The sequence below is a fragment of the Macrobrachium rosenbergii genome, chromosome 24 (assembly GCF_040412425.1).
Source record: "Macrobrachium rosenbergii isolate ZJJX-2024 chromosome 24, ASM4041242v1, whole genome shotgun sequence".
In the NCBI taxonomy this organism is placed as follows: domain Eukaryota; kingdom Metazoa; phylum Arthropoda; class Malacostraca; order Decapoda; family Palaemonidae; genus Macrobrachium; species Macrobrachium rosenbergii.
The window spans coordinates 35,962,752-35,979,080 of NC_089764.1; the positions used below are offsets into that span (position 1 = coordinate 35,962,752).

General features: G+C 37.6%; 1 long non-coding RNA gene across 4 annotated transcripts; it reads right to left on the bottom strand.

The window, feature by feature from the left end:
• Nucleotides 1-2,752: 2,752 nt before the first annotated feature.
• On the bottom strand, nucleotides 2,753-14,523 carry LOC136851759 (uncharacterized). Of its 4 annotated transcripts, none has more exons than XR_010856975.1 (5): nucleotides 14,448-14,523; nucleotides 8,408-8,516; nucleotides 6,273-6,409; nucleotides 5,049-5,244; nucleotides 2,753-3,910 (listed from the first exon to the last, which is right to left on the bottom strand). It is a non-coding gene; the product is annotated as an uncharacterized lncRNA (long non-coding RNA). The 4 variants fall into 4 exon arrangements; XR_010856976.1 differs by having other exon boundaries at nucleotides 14,464-14,512; XR_010856977.1 differs by lacking the exon at nucleotides 14,448-14,523 and adding an exon at nucleotides 9,800-9,882.
• Between the last annotated feature and the right edge of the window lie 1,806 nt (nucleotides 14,524-16,329).

Consider the following 16,329-nt stretch of genomic DNA (forward strand, 5'->3'; position numbering starts at 1 on the left):
CTTCTGAATGATTTTGGTGGCACTATACTTTTTCCGGTAGGTTTTAAAGCTTGTTTTGTTTTGCTAGGAACTAACAAAGGCACTAACTGCTTTTCATAGTTACAAGAAGGCCAAGATTTGATGAGAACTGAGCAAAGATGAAATACAGAAGCTCTTGTACAGTTTAGTATTACAATAATTTTCCAACAGTAGTTAATTTTTTAACAATAACAGTTAATCTTCAACTATAACAGTTAACTGAACCTTGATCTGATAAATTTAAATTCAATAGGAACTCAATGCGCAATAATTTAACACTAAAAAAATTATTATACCTTAACCTAAAAATCCCCATATGTCAAGACACTATTGCAATTGAAATTCTAAAATAATTCTAAAACTGAAAAAACCTATAACTCAGAAATAACTGAATTTCTCAAACAATTTACGTTAACAAACCTACAAGTATCCAAGACATACCTTCTTGAAATGTAACTGCCGTATTGACTATTTCAGAATTGATTTGGGTCCAAAGATGATACTACAGACCTCTGTTGTTAAGATGAAATTTCTAGCAACCATTCTTGGCATAACAAAAAACCCTGATTATCAGACAGCTACCCCTTTTGTTTCTCCCACTTTGCTGTTCCATTTCTTAAACCTAACCTTACTCCAACTGACACTATTCATGGAAAATCCTTTGTGAGGACCTTGCAAGGAAAGAGATGCACTCGACCCCCCAAATTCGCAGGGGATAGGTACCAGAACTCCCCACTAATACATGACACCCCTCTAAAAACACTTATAACTGCCCTATTGTAAGAGCTCAAACACCAAAGACCCCCCTCTAGAAACACTTATAACTGACTATTTTAATAGTTTTATACAAAAATTGCATTTAGTCACAAAAATGATATGAAAATACAGTAATTACTGAATATTTCACTATGAAAAGTTCCACGAATAGGTGAATTTTCTGTGAGCCCACAAATCTGGAATGGCGAATAGGTGGGAGTCAACTGTAACATGTGATTTGCTGATCTCGATAAAACATAATAAAACGGTACTTAATTTTAATGGGAAACTCCCCCAATAGTTAAACATCGCCTTAGAAAGTAACTTACAATTTATGTCAAATGATTGGAAAATATACAAGTACCCTGGTGAAAAAATACAGGCTAGTTCTCAAAATAGTTTTAAATGTTTTAGAAAGAGTACTTATCAATGTAACATCAAGATGAATGTACCCTTCGCATGATCAAGAATGCTTATTCATTCGTATTTCAAAGATATCCTTGCCAAATTCCCGTGAAAAGGGTATTTTTTAGTTTATTTGTGTACCTAAGGTACCATTTATTAACAATATTTAATTTCCTTTCAAACAACAACTCCAATTTTAAGTTTACTTATAGATTCGTTTATCTAAATTATCATCTTCAGCAAGACCCAAACAGCATTTTGAAATTTTTTTTTAGTTTACTTAATAAATCATTTACCTATAGAGTAAGACTTCAGTATGGAACCTTCACATGCCAACAGTGTCTTGAAATATGCAAGGATGCCATGATAATATTGCTTTTGGTAAGATACTCTCCAGTATATATAAATCTGTTATTTTTTAAATGATTTACATTTAAAGTCAAGCCAGATGCATTATTTTCACGGCAAAGATTTGTATAAAAATATAGTTTTCCTTTAATTGCTTGAAAGTAATGTCAAGTTCTTATCTGTCATCAAAACTAACAAGATTATAAAATATCTCTTATCTTAAGAATGTACTCTGTGATATCTCTCTCGTATTAAACGAACACTTTCATTAATTTAAGTCTCAAAGTGAGAGTATAAATGATAAGTTTATACTGCAATAACGTAGACCTTTCTATTACAAAACTAATAACAAAGGAACTTGATATCAATCAGTAACTGAAACAAGATGGGTTTTATGGCTACAAAGAGTGTACTGTACATGAGAATCTTAATTTTCTATGTCCCTACTATGATGGAAGCTAGTTTTACCTACCTACAAATAATTTACATTATTATATATTTATCTGTTAATCTATTAATTTATCTTCTTTTCTGTTCTAAAACCTGATCTCTTCTTTCTGTATTTCCTATTACCTTCTGTAACTCTTTCAAATTAACTCCATATTCCTTGGAAGATTGAATTTCAAGTCAATGGCTTCTGTAGGCTTGTTCCAGATGAATAAGGGTTTATCTTCTGAATAATAATAATAATAATAATAATAATAATTATAGTTTAACGGCATTCAATTTATAGTGAATCTATTCTTCCTATCTTTTTTCCCTCAGCTAGTATATCAATTTTCCCAAGGTACAGACAAAGTTTTCTGTTTTCTTAAAAATTTCCTCTGACGTTTCAAACACTCTCTGGCATTTATCTTCAAATAGTGAATGGCCAAAAATCAATAAAACTATTCAGCAGTGTTTTTAATGTCCTATACTGACTGTATCTGGCCTGGAGGCATTGAAAATCATTCTGGTCTAATCAAAACCCTTGTAAATGCCATTCATTCACTCTCTGAAGATAAATGCCAGTGTCACTCCCAAATTCAAGTAGCAATTAGGCCCAGAAGGTCTCAATGCCTCCAGGCCAGATTTCGTCATCGACCTATTAGTACCACCCAAAACACTGCTGAATAACCGACTTGACAACTGTATATCACCGCTTGAATCCCGCTTGCTATATGTAACCTTGTAACCTGCATGCCATTCATTCACTCTCTGAAGATAAACGCCAGAGAGCGTTTGAAACGTCAGAGGAAATAAAGCTAAGAAAACAGAAATCTTTGTATGTCCTTGGGAAACCTGATATACCAGCTACAGGCTGAGGAAAAAAAGATAAGAGCAGAGAAGACTGTATAAATTGAATGCCATGGAAACAACTATAGTTTTTAATGCAACTGCCCTCAGAGGTCTCCTCCCGAACAATAATAATAATAATAATAATAATAAGAAAAAGACTTTACTGAGAGGAAAAACTACCAGGAATCTTTTGTACTTTAGCCAAAAATCTTACCTATTCTGTCCAGGTAATACTTCAAAGTTTTGTTCCAAAAAACTATTCTTAACTATACTGACTACTTTGTCGATAGTCCAAAAAATCAATAAAAAACTATTCTATCTAACTAATAAACTATTTGCTACTGACCATATCTGAATTCCAGGACAATGACCTAAAATGATTAAAATGACCTATTATCAATCTTACATGACTTCGTACCCAGGTTAATTATGCACTGAACAATGACCTACTGGGTACTGCAAATCAAAACTAGGTTAATGAAATGAAAATGATCCCATACGTACTGATATTACACTGATGTGAAATTTATCTTATATAACAAGCAGCCGGAATCATCCTGAACTAATGAGCATTATGGGTAGGAATTATGAATTCTGAAATGCACGAAGCTACTTAGGAGCTAAAAGCACTGCTAGGACATTGAAGCAAAAACTATGTACTGTATATCGAAGCATAACTATTTAAACTTCTATGATACCAAAGTAAAATATGTATCCTGAAATATGCCAGATATCTAATACCGAATAAGAAATTTAAATTACCTATGGATCAAAATGATACTAGATTCTAGCACAAACAAAACTATGTATCCTGAATCACGCGTAAGAACTTGATAGCTGATAATACACTAAGAAGTTTGCAATAAGAACCTATGTATCTTAATACATATTAAGGTGTCATCATCTTTATATTTTTGTTCCTTTTCCAGCCAACAGTAATTTGGCCACTGCCTTGTCCCAGTTAATTTGCTGAATATTGAAGGGGTTCTGCTTTTGATGAATTCCTTGTGTAGAATATCTTCTTCTTCTGCCTTCTTTGTACACAGTTAGACTTTCTTGGTTCAATTTGGTATTTTTTCATTTCCTTCATAATATAGCCATGAGCCTGCAAGGAAAAAGAATTATATAGAAAGCATGTACCTGAATATGAAATGATAATTTATAGTCTAAAAACCTTATACTATCGAGTGGCTCAAGATATATTCACCTACAAACCTGACATGATGCAGTGTTGTATAAAATATAGGTAACACTGGATAAACTAGATTGTTAAAAATAAGAAACTTTATGGGAGGCAACTTAAAACACGTGACACTACTGTTAAAACTGACGTTCTGTGCAAATGGCCCTTTTGACGTCACGTTTATCGAAAAGTTTAATCAAATATGGTTCCTAGTCTCCCTGAGGAAGTCATGCAATTGGAACTTCAGAAGTGCAAGCCAAAGATGCAAATGCACTACCACCCTGATACTATTCTTGTATTTTAATAATTTACCTACATCTTTATTCATTTATCTCTTTCTTCTAACAACTAACCCTCTCTTTCTGTATTTCCCATTACCCTCTGTTACTTCTTTCAAACGAATACCATATTCTTTGGATTTCCACGTCAATGGCCCTTATTCTATGATTTTTTTTTTAGCTGTTTCTATAGGTCATTGCAACTGCTATCCATAAAATACAAATTTACAGTATATAATTCCTTACCACAGAAGCCAACTGATACATTACACTGTGCAACTATTGTTTCCTGGGATGCAAAGTCAATATGGAATGGAATATAGAGTTTAGGCCAAAGGCCAAGCACTGGGACCTATGAGGTCATTCAGCGCTGAAAGGAAAATTGAGAGTATAAAAGGTTACAAGGGTGTAACATGAGGGTAACCTCGCAGTTGCACTATGAAATAACTGTTAGGAGAGGGTGGACAGCAAGATGGAAAAATGATAATATGAACTGAGGTACAGTAAAAGGAATGGAAGGGGTTGCAGCTAGGGGCCGAAGGAACGCTGCAAAGAACCCTTAGCAGTGCCTGCAGTGCATCCTGTGAGGTGCACTGACGGCACTACCCGGCCTACGGGGGCAAAGTTAATATGAAACACAACCGCACACTGCTTTTACAGTACAATGAAAATCTAATTCAAAAGAAAAGAGAAGGCTCTCCCAATGTTTATAAATTCGATCAAATGACATGTACTTTACACCATTCTGTGACACACAACCTCCTCCACCTACTTATACTTACAAAAACCCTTTTTTAAAGTCTGTGGCTTAATAGAGAGTAATTCCTCATTCCGCTGCCAAAGACGTTTGCAGAGAAAATTCAAAATGGGGGCTATGCTCGATACTTCGTTAGTATGATTGTTCAGACTGGCAGCCATCTTCAAGACTGGTTTACCAGCTCCATCTCCGTGACGTCGCGATTTGCGAACTGCTGGCACCTTTCAGGATAAAGAAATCAAAAATTAAAAGACTGTATGTACCTACTTAAAAAGCTAAATAATGAATTTTCTAAGTTCCTACATTTATGCAATTTTTGAAGGCAACTGTTTTTGGTGAGCAAATCCTAAATGCTAATCACATATAGTGTGAAACAAATAAGACCTAGAGGACAGTCTGCAGGCCTATAAGATCCATTCGAAAGTGGCCTGACAAATAAGTAGGTGATGGCAATCTGAATGATTTACAGCCAAAATCACTTTGAGGCTTGGATGACCTTAACTCCTTGCCAGTAACCAGCAAGATAAAGATATGTCCTTTTTAGGACATTCTAACCTCTGTTTATTACATGTCATCCTACCAAACCACTTTCATTCCCTTATCTCATATATTCTGCTTCTATCAATCATAAAAAACAAATTAAATAAATAAAGTCTGGGTCTGGTAAGTTTGCACACAGCGGAAATCTCCTCATGTTCCCAGTGGTAACTGAATCACTTTCTGTACCTGCTAACCGCTTTCCAGACTTTTGGAACCTTTCAAAATCAGTGTGCCATATCTATTTTTCAGCTGATTTTCATTACTTATAATTATTTTAAAAATACTTTATAATTTGCACTATCATGAAGGAATAGTCCGGTACTCCAAGTTTCTTCTATATGCAGTTTCATTCTGTAATGCTAAGATATTGGCTTGTTCTGACTTTTATGAAATGGTTAAGGCTTGTTTGGTAATGGTATGACAATCATTACTTTCCACTGTGGAAGTTCTTGCTAGCAATGAGCTGACAACAAGTTGGTTTCTGTTTTAATGTCTGTGACCATTTTCCACTAACTGATCTTGGAATATTTAATTAATGCACCATAAAATACAATAGTATTTAAAGGTGAGTGATATTCCATTGTGTTCATAATAAACCCGTCAATCATACTATGCACTCACTTCTGAGCCCTGACTATATGACGTTAAAATCAAAAAAGGTTTTTCCTGAAACTCAAGTTCACATAAAATGTTCTAGCGCAATTCTTACCTCATTGCTATTCCAATAACTGCTGCTCGGTCAGTGACCCGAGACGCCGTGGCTAGCATGTGAGGTGGATCTAGCCAGCCTTCTCAGTTGGTCAGAGAAAATCACAATTGCACTGCATCTAAGTCTCCTCTACAAGCCTGAAAAAATATTAATGTACTAAAGTAGTGGTTCTTTTGACTGAATGGGAATTAAGGGCATTAGTATTACAGGCAGTCCCCGACTTATGACAGGGGTTCCGTCAGAGCAGCGGGCTGTAAGTCAATATCTGCAATAAGCCAGTGCTTGTTGGTAAAAAGTAAGTATACCCTAGTTTAACCAGACCACTGAGCTGATTAACAGCTTTCCTAGGGCTGGCCCAAAGGATTAGATTTATTTTACGTGGCTAAGAACCAATTGGTTACCTAATGGGACCTACAGCTTATAGTGGAATCTGAACCACAGTATAATGAGAAATGAATTTCTATCACCAGAAATAAATTCTTCTAATTCTTCATTGGCTGTTGGAGAATCGAACGCAGGACCAGCAGAGTGCTAGCTGAAAACGATACCCACCTGTCCAATGAGGAACTTGGTGCTTATTAGTGATAATAGGCACCATAACTAGATAGCTATTCTTGATGTAAGCTCCTTTAATGGCACTGTAACTAAATGCCTATTCTTGATAAATGTATTTGAAAAAGCACCATAAGTCAGTGCTTACTAATAATATGCGTCATAACTAGACAGCTATTCTCGACAAATGTATTTGAAAAGTACCATAAGATCAGTGTACACTGCCTTAAAATGGATGACTGCAGTATCTGCAAAAATACAAAACTGAGAAAAATGGTATGTTTCCTCTTGCCCTACTACTGATTTTGCAGATACTGCAAATGGGACCCCCTAAATATTCGTGGAAAGCATCGAAGAATCATTCTGAAACTGCAGTAACTTGTGTATTAGTGTTTCCATGAGCCCAATAGTTGGCATATCTCAATTTCAAAAATTTTGCAGATACTGCCATTTTCCATTTTAGGTTAGGTAGGGAGTTTGGACAAGAGGTCTCGAAACTAACAAGTTTTATAGTTTGACTGATTAGAAGGCCATGGTGTATATTCTCCTTATTTACGGACAGGGTAAACAATGACGAACTCATCCCACAATAATGTGTTGCAAGAAGTCCACAGTCATAAAAGAAGGAATAGATATAAGAAAGAGGAAGACGCTACAGGACCAATGGAGATTTGAGAGAGTCTCTACGGTAGAATCAATAATTTGTTTTCAGAATTTTCCATTTTACTTCATTCTAAATTTGGCTGACTGGTGGGTATTAAGACCAATCTAATTCATTTTCTTGGATACTCTAATACCAATTCAATAACTCTCTTGTATTGAATTGAATATGGAATTTAGGCCAAAGGCCAAGCACTGGGACCTACAAGGTCATTCAGTGCTGAAATGGCAATTGACAGTCAAAGGTTTGAAAGGTGTAACAGGAGGAAAACTTCGAAGCTGCGCTACGAATCAATTATTAGGAGAGGGTGTAAAGTAAGACGGAAGAGAATATGAAAGGAGGTACAGTCAAAGGAACAAAAGGGGTTGCAGCTAGGGGTTGAAGGCACACTGCAAAGAACCTCAAGTAATGCCTACAGTGCACCACATGAGGTGCACCAACGGCACTAACCCCCTAGGGGAAATGACTCTCTTGTTGATTGAGAATATACATCAAAACTTACTAATCTGGACTTGGGATTAGAGTTGCACAGTGGCTGAGATAGTCCCAAACAAGTGTTAGCAACTTGATACGATGTTTTGACAGTTTATAACCTAGTGAACTAATTGTAAGTACTGTATCATAAGCTTATTGTCTCTTTGTGGTTTTACCATGCTGTATATAAGGTAACGATGGGGAATTTGTGGAAAACGAGTAACAAATTATTTGTCGTTTTCAACATTTATCCTCTGAAAGGATGTGATTGATACAGCTTACCATTATTCTTTATAATGTCATTATTACTGGCTTATCTATTCACAACTGCATAGCACAAAAGTATACGCAAATAGAACGGATAAGCATTACAATCATTAAAATCAGATATTCTCTCTGGCACTAACAAAAACCAATTCATTTGTGACAAGAACCGATGCCGACTTACTTCTTGGCCTGAGAGTTAATTAATTCTCTATGTCTTCCCTGACGACACTTTTCCATGCATCGTAAGTGACTCGGAGCCGCTGGAAGTGAATTGGGCTTTTCAAGCATTCCTGTAAACAGAACAGTGACAAAATTATAAAATATTCTATCTACAACATGTAATGCACTTACTATAATATACAGTATATTTTTCCAGATAGTTTATAGATGTACTGCACTATAGATCAAATTGCTGTACTGAAGAGTTATAAACATAAGTAGGGTACAATTATAAAACGACTTAAAATATATCACAACTTAGATCTGTTGCAAAAACCATCTTATGTGACAAATAAGAAACAAAAAATTTCCCATCAACAACTAAGTCCCAACATTGTTGCTAGGATCATTTACTAATTTTCTGACATTAGCAAACAAGGTAACACTCAGCACACTACACTGGAGGTATGGAATAGAACAGAATGGAATATAGAGATTAGGCCAGAGGGCAAGCACTGAAAAGGAAATTGAGGGTAGGTAGGTTTGAAAAGGTATAACAGGATTAAAGCCTCCAGAGCAGTTGCACTATGAAATAATTGTTAGGAGAGGGTACAGTAAAAGGAATGAAAGGGCTGCAGTTAGGTGCTGAAGGACGCTGCCAAGAACCTTTAGTAATGCTTACAGTGTACCCTGTGAGGTGCACTGATGGCACTACTGGAGGTATGAATGATGGCAAAGAGTTACATAACATCAGAAACTAGTGAAAAATCTATTGAAAAATAGGGCAGTTACCCATTGACTCAAACTGGTAATAAAAGAAGTTAGAACCTAAATACTTACACAGTATATAAGAAATTAACCTGGGCAAGTTACCCACCTCGCTATAGTCTCAACAACCGAACCAACTTCAGTTTCAAAGATACGCCTGTCTACGACTAAAGTCTATACAGGTAGTCCCCGGGTTACGACGGGCTCGGCTTACAATGTTCCAAGATTACAACGCTCTTCAAATATATTAATAAAAAATTATTTCCTTGGTTACAACACGTTCCGGGTTTATGACGCTGATCCGACGAAAAAAAAAAACAGCTCCCAAAAAGACAGAATGGTCAAAATTTGCAGTTTACATCATTGACAAGAGTTCCAAATGATTAAAAGTAAGGTTTTCTTACAATTTTTCAGCGATATTTCGGGTTACGATGATTTTTGGCTTACGACGTTGCGTTGGAACGGAACCTAAGACAAAACTGGGATTGCCTGTTGTTTCATAGGAACACCCTAACATTAATGATGACCGTGATGAACGTGAATAGATGCTGGTGTATGTTTAGGAATAAAAGGATAGATAACAAAACAATTCCTTAATTCTCAAACAATACATATAAATACTATTACATATAAGCTTTAAACTTACCAAAAACCTTTCTTTTATTTGTTCTAGAAATAATTTTTGTTGATAACATTTACTCTCCCCAATGGGCCATTCTGGTGCCATGCCTGTAAATACAAAACACTATGAAAGGCAATTCATTTTAGTCAAATTCTAAATAATATAAAAAGAGGAATAATAATAACAATCACAGGCAGTCTCTGGTTTATGACAGGGGTTCCGTTCCAATGCCGCTTTGTAACCTGAAAATCATCGTGAGCTGAAAATCATAAGAAAACCTTACTTTTAATCTTTTCGGTATCTTGAAAATGATGTAACCTGCATTTTATTGAGTTTTTCATCAAACAAACCTCCAAATTTTGACCATTCTGCCATTTCGTAGCCATATCTCTTCTGCCAGATTGGTGCTGTAACCTCGCAAAATGCTTTGTAAGCCAGGAAATAGTTTTTGATGAATATACTTGAACACAATGACAGGTTGAAACAATATCAATTGCTATGCAAAGACAGAAGATGAAAATAAACTGCAAAGCTGACGAGCGTTATGAATTAGTGGAATGTGACTCATGATCTCTCTCTCTCTCTCTTTGTATTCAATGTCAAAACCTGTCTCTACACTAATTAACTGTTGAGGTCAGGTTAGGTGAGTCCTCAGCCATATTTGCAGCCAGTACTTTACAGTAAGTTACAATTTGGTTTGAATTGAATACTGTATAGAATTTAGGCCAAAGGCCAAGCACTGGGACCTATGAGGTCATTCAGCGCTGAAATTGAAATTGATGGTAAAAGGTTTGAAAGGTGTAACAGGAGGAAAGCCTCATCGCAGTGGCACTATGAATCAACTGTTAGGAGAGGGTGGAAAGTAAGATGGAAGAAAGAGAATATGAAACGAGGTTGCATGAGGTGCACTGACAGCCCTACAGGGACAATTTGGCTTGAATGAATGACATCTGTGCCTTAGGCACAAAGCTAGGCTGGAGACGGCTATTCAATGCCATATTTGTGAAGGTTAGGTTAGGATGCAGCTCTATTGATACTAGAAATTGAGTAAATTATGATAAATAAAATTTATACATCTTGGACTGGTGTGGTGTACTTCTTTCCCAACTGGGGTACCCTATAATTGTTAGATTCTAGGAGAAAGAAAAATACAAAAAATCTTGTTCAGAACCAACAATAATGGTTAAAAATGCATGAAAGAAATGACACCTTGCAGGAATAGTAAAGTATATGGTTCCTGTACTTGAATAGGAATGGAAATATTACAGTTTTATGGTCTAGTTTGTTAAAGTCTAGGTAATAGCTGTTAAAAACATTAGTCTGAACATATGATTGTGTTCTGTCTCTGTTGGTATTTTGTTTAATTTTTAAATTTACCACCTGGCATCAATGAACGCTGATTCAGTCGTCACATACCAGAGTGTAAGCAAACTCTGCCCGAGTTGGCAAGACTAGTTAGTTGGACAATGAACTGCATAAAGGGAAGACATGCGTTTTTTTTATTCCAACTCAGGAAAAAACTTAAGGGAGAAAGAATGTTAAAATAAGTCAAGATGAAGAGAGAAATCACGCTAACACTTAACCGCTTTAAGAATAGCCTACTGCCGAATAGATGCACACACAGCATTCTGCCGTGCACAATTTCACATCAAGAGGGTTCAGGTGAGGCAAAGCTTCACGTCAGATTGCAGCACCCTAGATTAAGGTTAGGTTAGGATGTACCACTCTTGAACGACGTCCTGGAATGCTTGTGAGCTGGCTGTAAGCCAAACTCCCTTGACTCGCAAGGGAAGGGGTGAGAACCCAATCACCCCTTGCCTAAAATTGTCACACCTTAAGCCTCATGGCTAATAAAAACATGGTTATCATTTTTTTTTTTTTTAAGTATCATTGATATCTAACCAGACCTTACCTTCCTAACCTGGCTGGGGGAGGTTTACCTCCCTTTGGAACCACCCCAAGTAGCCTAGCCTAACACTGAATATCAGAAACAGAGTGTCGTGCCCTGACCTAACCAGACCTTACCTTCCTAAAGTGACTCAGGGTGCCGTGCCCTGACCTGGCCAAGGGGGTTTTGCGCCCCACTTGGATGGAAAAAACAGATTGGAGGGTCTCAATTTCCATCTGACCTAAACAGACCTTGAAGCGTGTGAAGGTCCGCAGTACGCTCATTTTGCCGCCAAAAACACGCAATAGAAAACGCAACGAAAATAGCTCTTTATGTGTTTGATATTTGTAAAAAAAATCACTGCTGCACTTGGTGGCACAACAAAAAAAAAAGCAACAGGAAAACTACTAAAGGTAAGGGGGACCCTGTTGGGAACCAGGGCTAGGCTACTCCCTACCTACATTGGAAATATTCTGGGTAAAATTATACTTTACACCTGGCCTGCCTCTCAGGGCACACGATTTTTTCTTGCTCACTTTGATGGCTTTTGCATGTCTCATACCATTATTGTTTTCGGAAATGCTTAGTGTTCGACTTTTTTTAAAGTCAGTCATTGTTCGGAAGCCTCCAGCCAGCATAAAAGGTCATATTTTCCTGTTAGTTTTCTTGTTTTCTGATGTTATTACCTTTGGCAAAACTATCGTTTCCCGGTTGTCACTACCTCAACATAACCAAACAATGTGGGTGATGCTACTTTTTTAACGCTCATTTTTTAAACATTTCTGCTTTCAGTTTTGGGATGGCGGAACGGTGCTTCGCGCCTTATCTGCATTTTGAAAGATTCTTGGCAAGCTCGTATGTTCTGGCAGGCGGTAATGTTGTGCTGCACGCGCTAGCCATAGGGGTTACAGATAACAAGTGACACGAGGAAGGTAGTAGCAGAAAACAAGGCTATATAGCTCTATCGGCAAACTGCATACTAGGCTCCTTTCAACTGTTTACTCCAAACTTAGGGGTTAACCGTGCGTTTGGACATGATTGGCCTGGGCTACTTCTTACGTATATGTAAACAAACCCCACAACATACAGTTATTGTTCTGGCTGAGTTCATAGCCCGAACATGTGGGCTGTTCTTAGCCTGAGTGGACGCCCGGACAGCATGAGCAGCCCTGACTTCCGTTTGCCAACAAGAACACTTACCTAACATATGCTGCCTATTTGCTCTTAGCCTTACTTACGGACCATTTACCTTAGCCTACATATTCATCAATGAATTTACCTTATTGTTGGGACGCGTCAAATTCGTGTTCTGCTGGGGAAACAGGAGGTGGGTAGAGGGTGGCGACAGCACGCATGAACATGTGAAACTGGGCTTCATACAACTGAACCAAAACATCATATTTCACCATGCACTGATACCTCCTTTTGGCACTGATGATTAACACAGCACCACATGTATACTGGGTGTCCAGTGGCTGGATGGATTCCGTCTCCTAGGAAACATTGGTTTCCGACCTTACACGAAGTACACAAACCGGAATAGTCCCCAAGCAGTCCTTCTTGGTAAAGCCACTTAGTAAACTCACCAGTGTTATGCAAAAACTCAAGAACGATCAGAATGTACAAATCTGTGAGAGAATTAAATTTTTCAACAGACGTTACTTTGGGAAATAAAATGAGGTCGTGACTCTCCATCTTGGCGGTTACAGAAGGAAGGAAAGGGTGACTGTGGTTAGGGCATGGGCCTATGAATCATCTCGATCAGACAAATTCTGACTGGTTCGATGTATTTAATTCCTGGGCCCTAGGGACTGACCTGGGCCAGCCTGGGATACGACTGGAAGGAATTAAATTTCCCGTGATCAGGTCGGGGCGATGTAAGGAGGCAGCCTTAGGAACTACGGGGTGAATGCAGTGCAGCACTTTGGCCATCTTAAGAACTACGGGAGAGTGGTGCTGCGTGGCACCGTTCAAGTCAACCGGGTACTTAAAAAAGTTATGCTCCAATGAAAAATTGTCGCTCGGCAAAATCAAGCAAGCTGACCAAGTATGTTACTTTTCGGGTAGGTTTCAGCACGCTAAACAACTTTTATTCTATGCAATTTTTCGTTTGGAGTCATTGTTAATGTGCTGTAGGCGCATCCCTTGGATAGACAAACTACCCACCTATTATAAAAGGAACTATACTAATGTAATGTACCTTAACCTAACCTAACCTAGCTGGCTGTGTTAGACGGGGACTTGGTCCCCGGTGAATGAAACTCCACTTCTGAGGTTAATTACAGGTTAATTACAGTCGACCGAAATTAAATAACGGTAAGTTCTTGATAAGCACCCAAAATACTGTAGGCAAAGTCGTGCCTCGTCTAACCTGACTTAGGGGCGCCGTGCCTGACCTGGCCAAGGGGATTGGGCACCCCACTTGGACCCCAGCCCCCAAGTAACACTTAACATCGAGCACGTGGACGGGCCTAAGCTAGCTGGACCTAAGCTACCCCCTTGTGGTATTTTCACCTACGCTTACCCTCTACCGTTGGCTACAACTAAAATGAAATGTAGCTTAACGTGTCACCCAATGAACGAAAAATGTATATAATAATAATAATAATAATAATAATAATAATAATAATAATAATAATAATGGTCTAAAACCTAGAAGTCAAGGTCGAGTCACCTTGTTTAAGTAACCTCTTTCCGAGCTCTCGTTTCTTTCCCCTTAAATAAATTCACTTTACGTCTAATAAATCCTCCATATATATATATTAATTTCTTAAAATGAATTACCATAAATCCCACTAACTTTTCGGTTCCCGGAGAGTTTTAGGGTTCTTACTTTGAAGTTTGTCAACGAATACGGTAGTAGTACCTGTAGTATTAGTAATAGGTGGGATTTGCCTTTGAAACGGATCCTCCTCCCTTGCTCGCTCTATTCCTGCTTTGTGTTTGTTTACGTTTTTTGTCTCTGCAAAGCCAAATTTGATCAATACTTTCCCATTTCAATTTACCCCTTCGGCAGATCTGTAAACAAAAGTATACTAGCAACCAACTCCTAGGCTCCCTTGCGCGTTTTATTCCTCCTTTGTTTGTTTGTTTAAGCGTTTTGTCCCTAAAGCCGTAATTCTGTTATAAATTCTTTCCTGTTTCAGTTTCCCCCTCCAGTAGATCTGTACATAAAAGTATGTTAGCTCCCAACTCCTAGTCTCCCTCGCTCGTTTTATTCCTCTTTCGTTTGTGTTTGTTCACGTTTTTTGTCTCTGCAAAGCCATAATTTTATAAATTCTTTCCTATTTCAATTTCCCCCTTCAGCAGATCTGTAAATAAAAGTATATTAGCAGTAGAATAAGAAATGTGTTAAGTTTTCATTTTTTCCCCTCACATTTTGCTTCCTGACCTATTAGCCTATTTCTATCATTTATCCTACTTAAGTATATTTTAGTTTAACCAGACCACTGAGCTAGGGCTACTCTAGCCTGGCAGGATTAGACTTATTTTACGCGGCTAAGAACCAATTGGTTCCCTGGCAAGGGGACCTACAGCTTATTGTGGAATCAGAAACACATTATGACCAGAAATGAATTTCTATCACCAGAAATAAATTCCTCTAATTCTTCACTTTCACTGGCCGGACGGCGACTCGAACGCTGGGCCAACAGCGTGCTAACCGAGAGCTCTAGCCACCCCTCCAGAGAAGAACTTATTGATCAGCATTGTTTTTTCAGTGTTATCATACCAGATTTCATCTTTTATGTTTTCTGTAGATTCTTAATGTTGTCTTGTCATTCATTTCTCTCTGCCATGCTTTCCTGCCCCAGTTATTTATTATTTCTTTTGGCTGCTCACCTTTAAGCGATTCAGTTTTACTTAAAGGTATGTTTAATTCTTTCATGTACTCTTTTACTTGCCGAATCCAAGGAAAGTCCAGGTGACATCCAAACAGAGATCCAACTTCATAGAAGCAGAATTCGATCCTTGCAGACAACCCGCTGGTTAGTTCTACCACCGAAATGCATAAACATGCAACGGGCTTTATGTACCTCTAAATTGCTAAAACATTATTCCAAACATCGAATGGGTAACAGAGAAAGAGATGGGAGCAGTTATCAACTTACATTCAGCTGAGATTCCGAGGACGGGAGGAAAGGATGCGATGATGATTACTTTTCTCTTAATTATTATTATTCTTATATAATATTCAGAAGATGATTCCTATTAATATGGAACGAGCCCACAAAAGGGGCCGCTGACCTGAAATTCAAGCTTCCAAAAAACATTGTGTTCATTTGAACGAAGTAATATTACATATTTAACGATATCTTATAATTACTATACTAATTTTCCTTGGTAATGTACAATAAAGTTCTTAGTTTTTTAAATGTAGGTATTCAAATTCGGGCAATAAAGCATTAAGAGAATATCATTTCAACTGCTGTTGAGTTTTCGTTCTGCATTAAATGAGACTTTTAATATATTTGACTTTAAAGGAGATGGTGGAAAGGTCTAAAAGTTTCAAAACTTTTCGTTGAAAGCGTATTGGAACTCGGCCGTCTCCAGCTCCTAGAAGGACGAGGAGAGAAACCATTCGCGCATGCGCCCAACGCTATAGCTAAACCTCGGTAAAAACACAAATTTCAGCCTCCAGAAACAAAATCGGAGATCCTTCAAATCA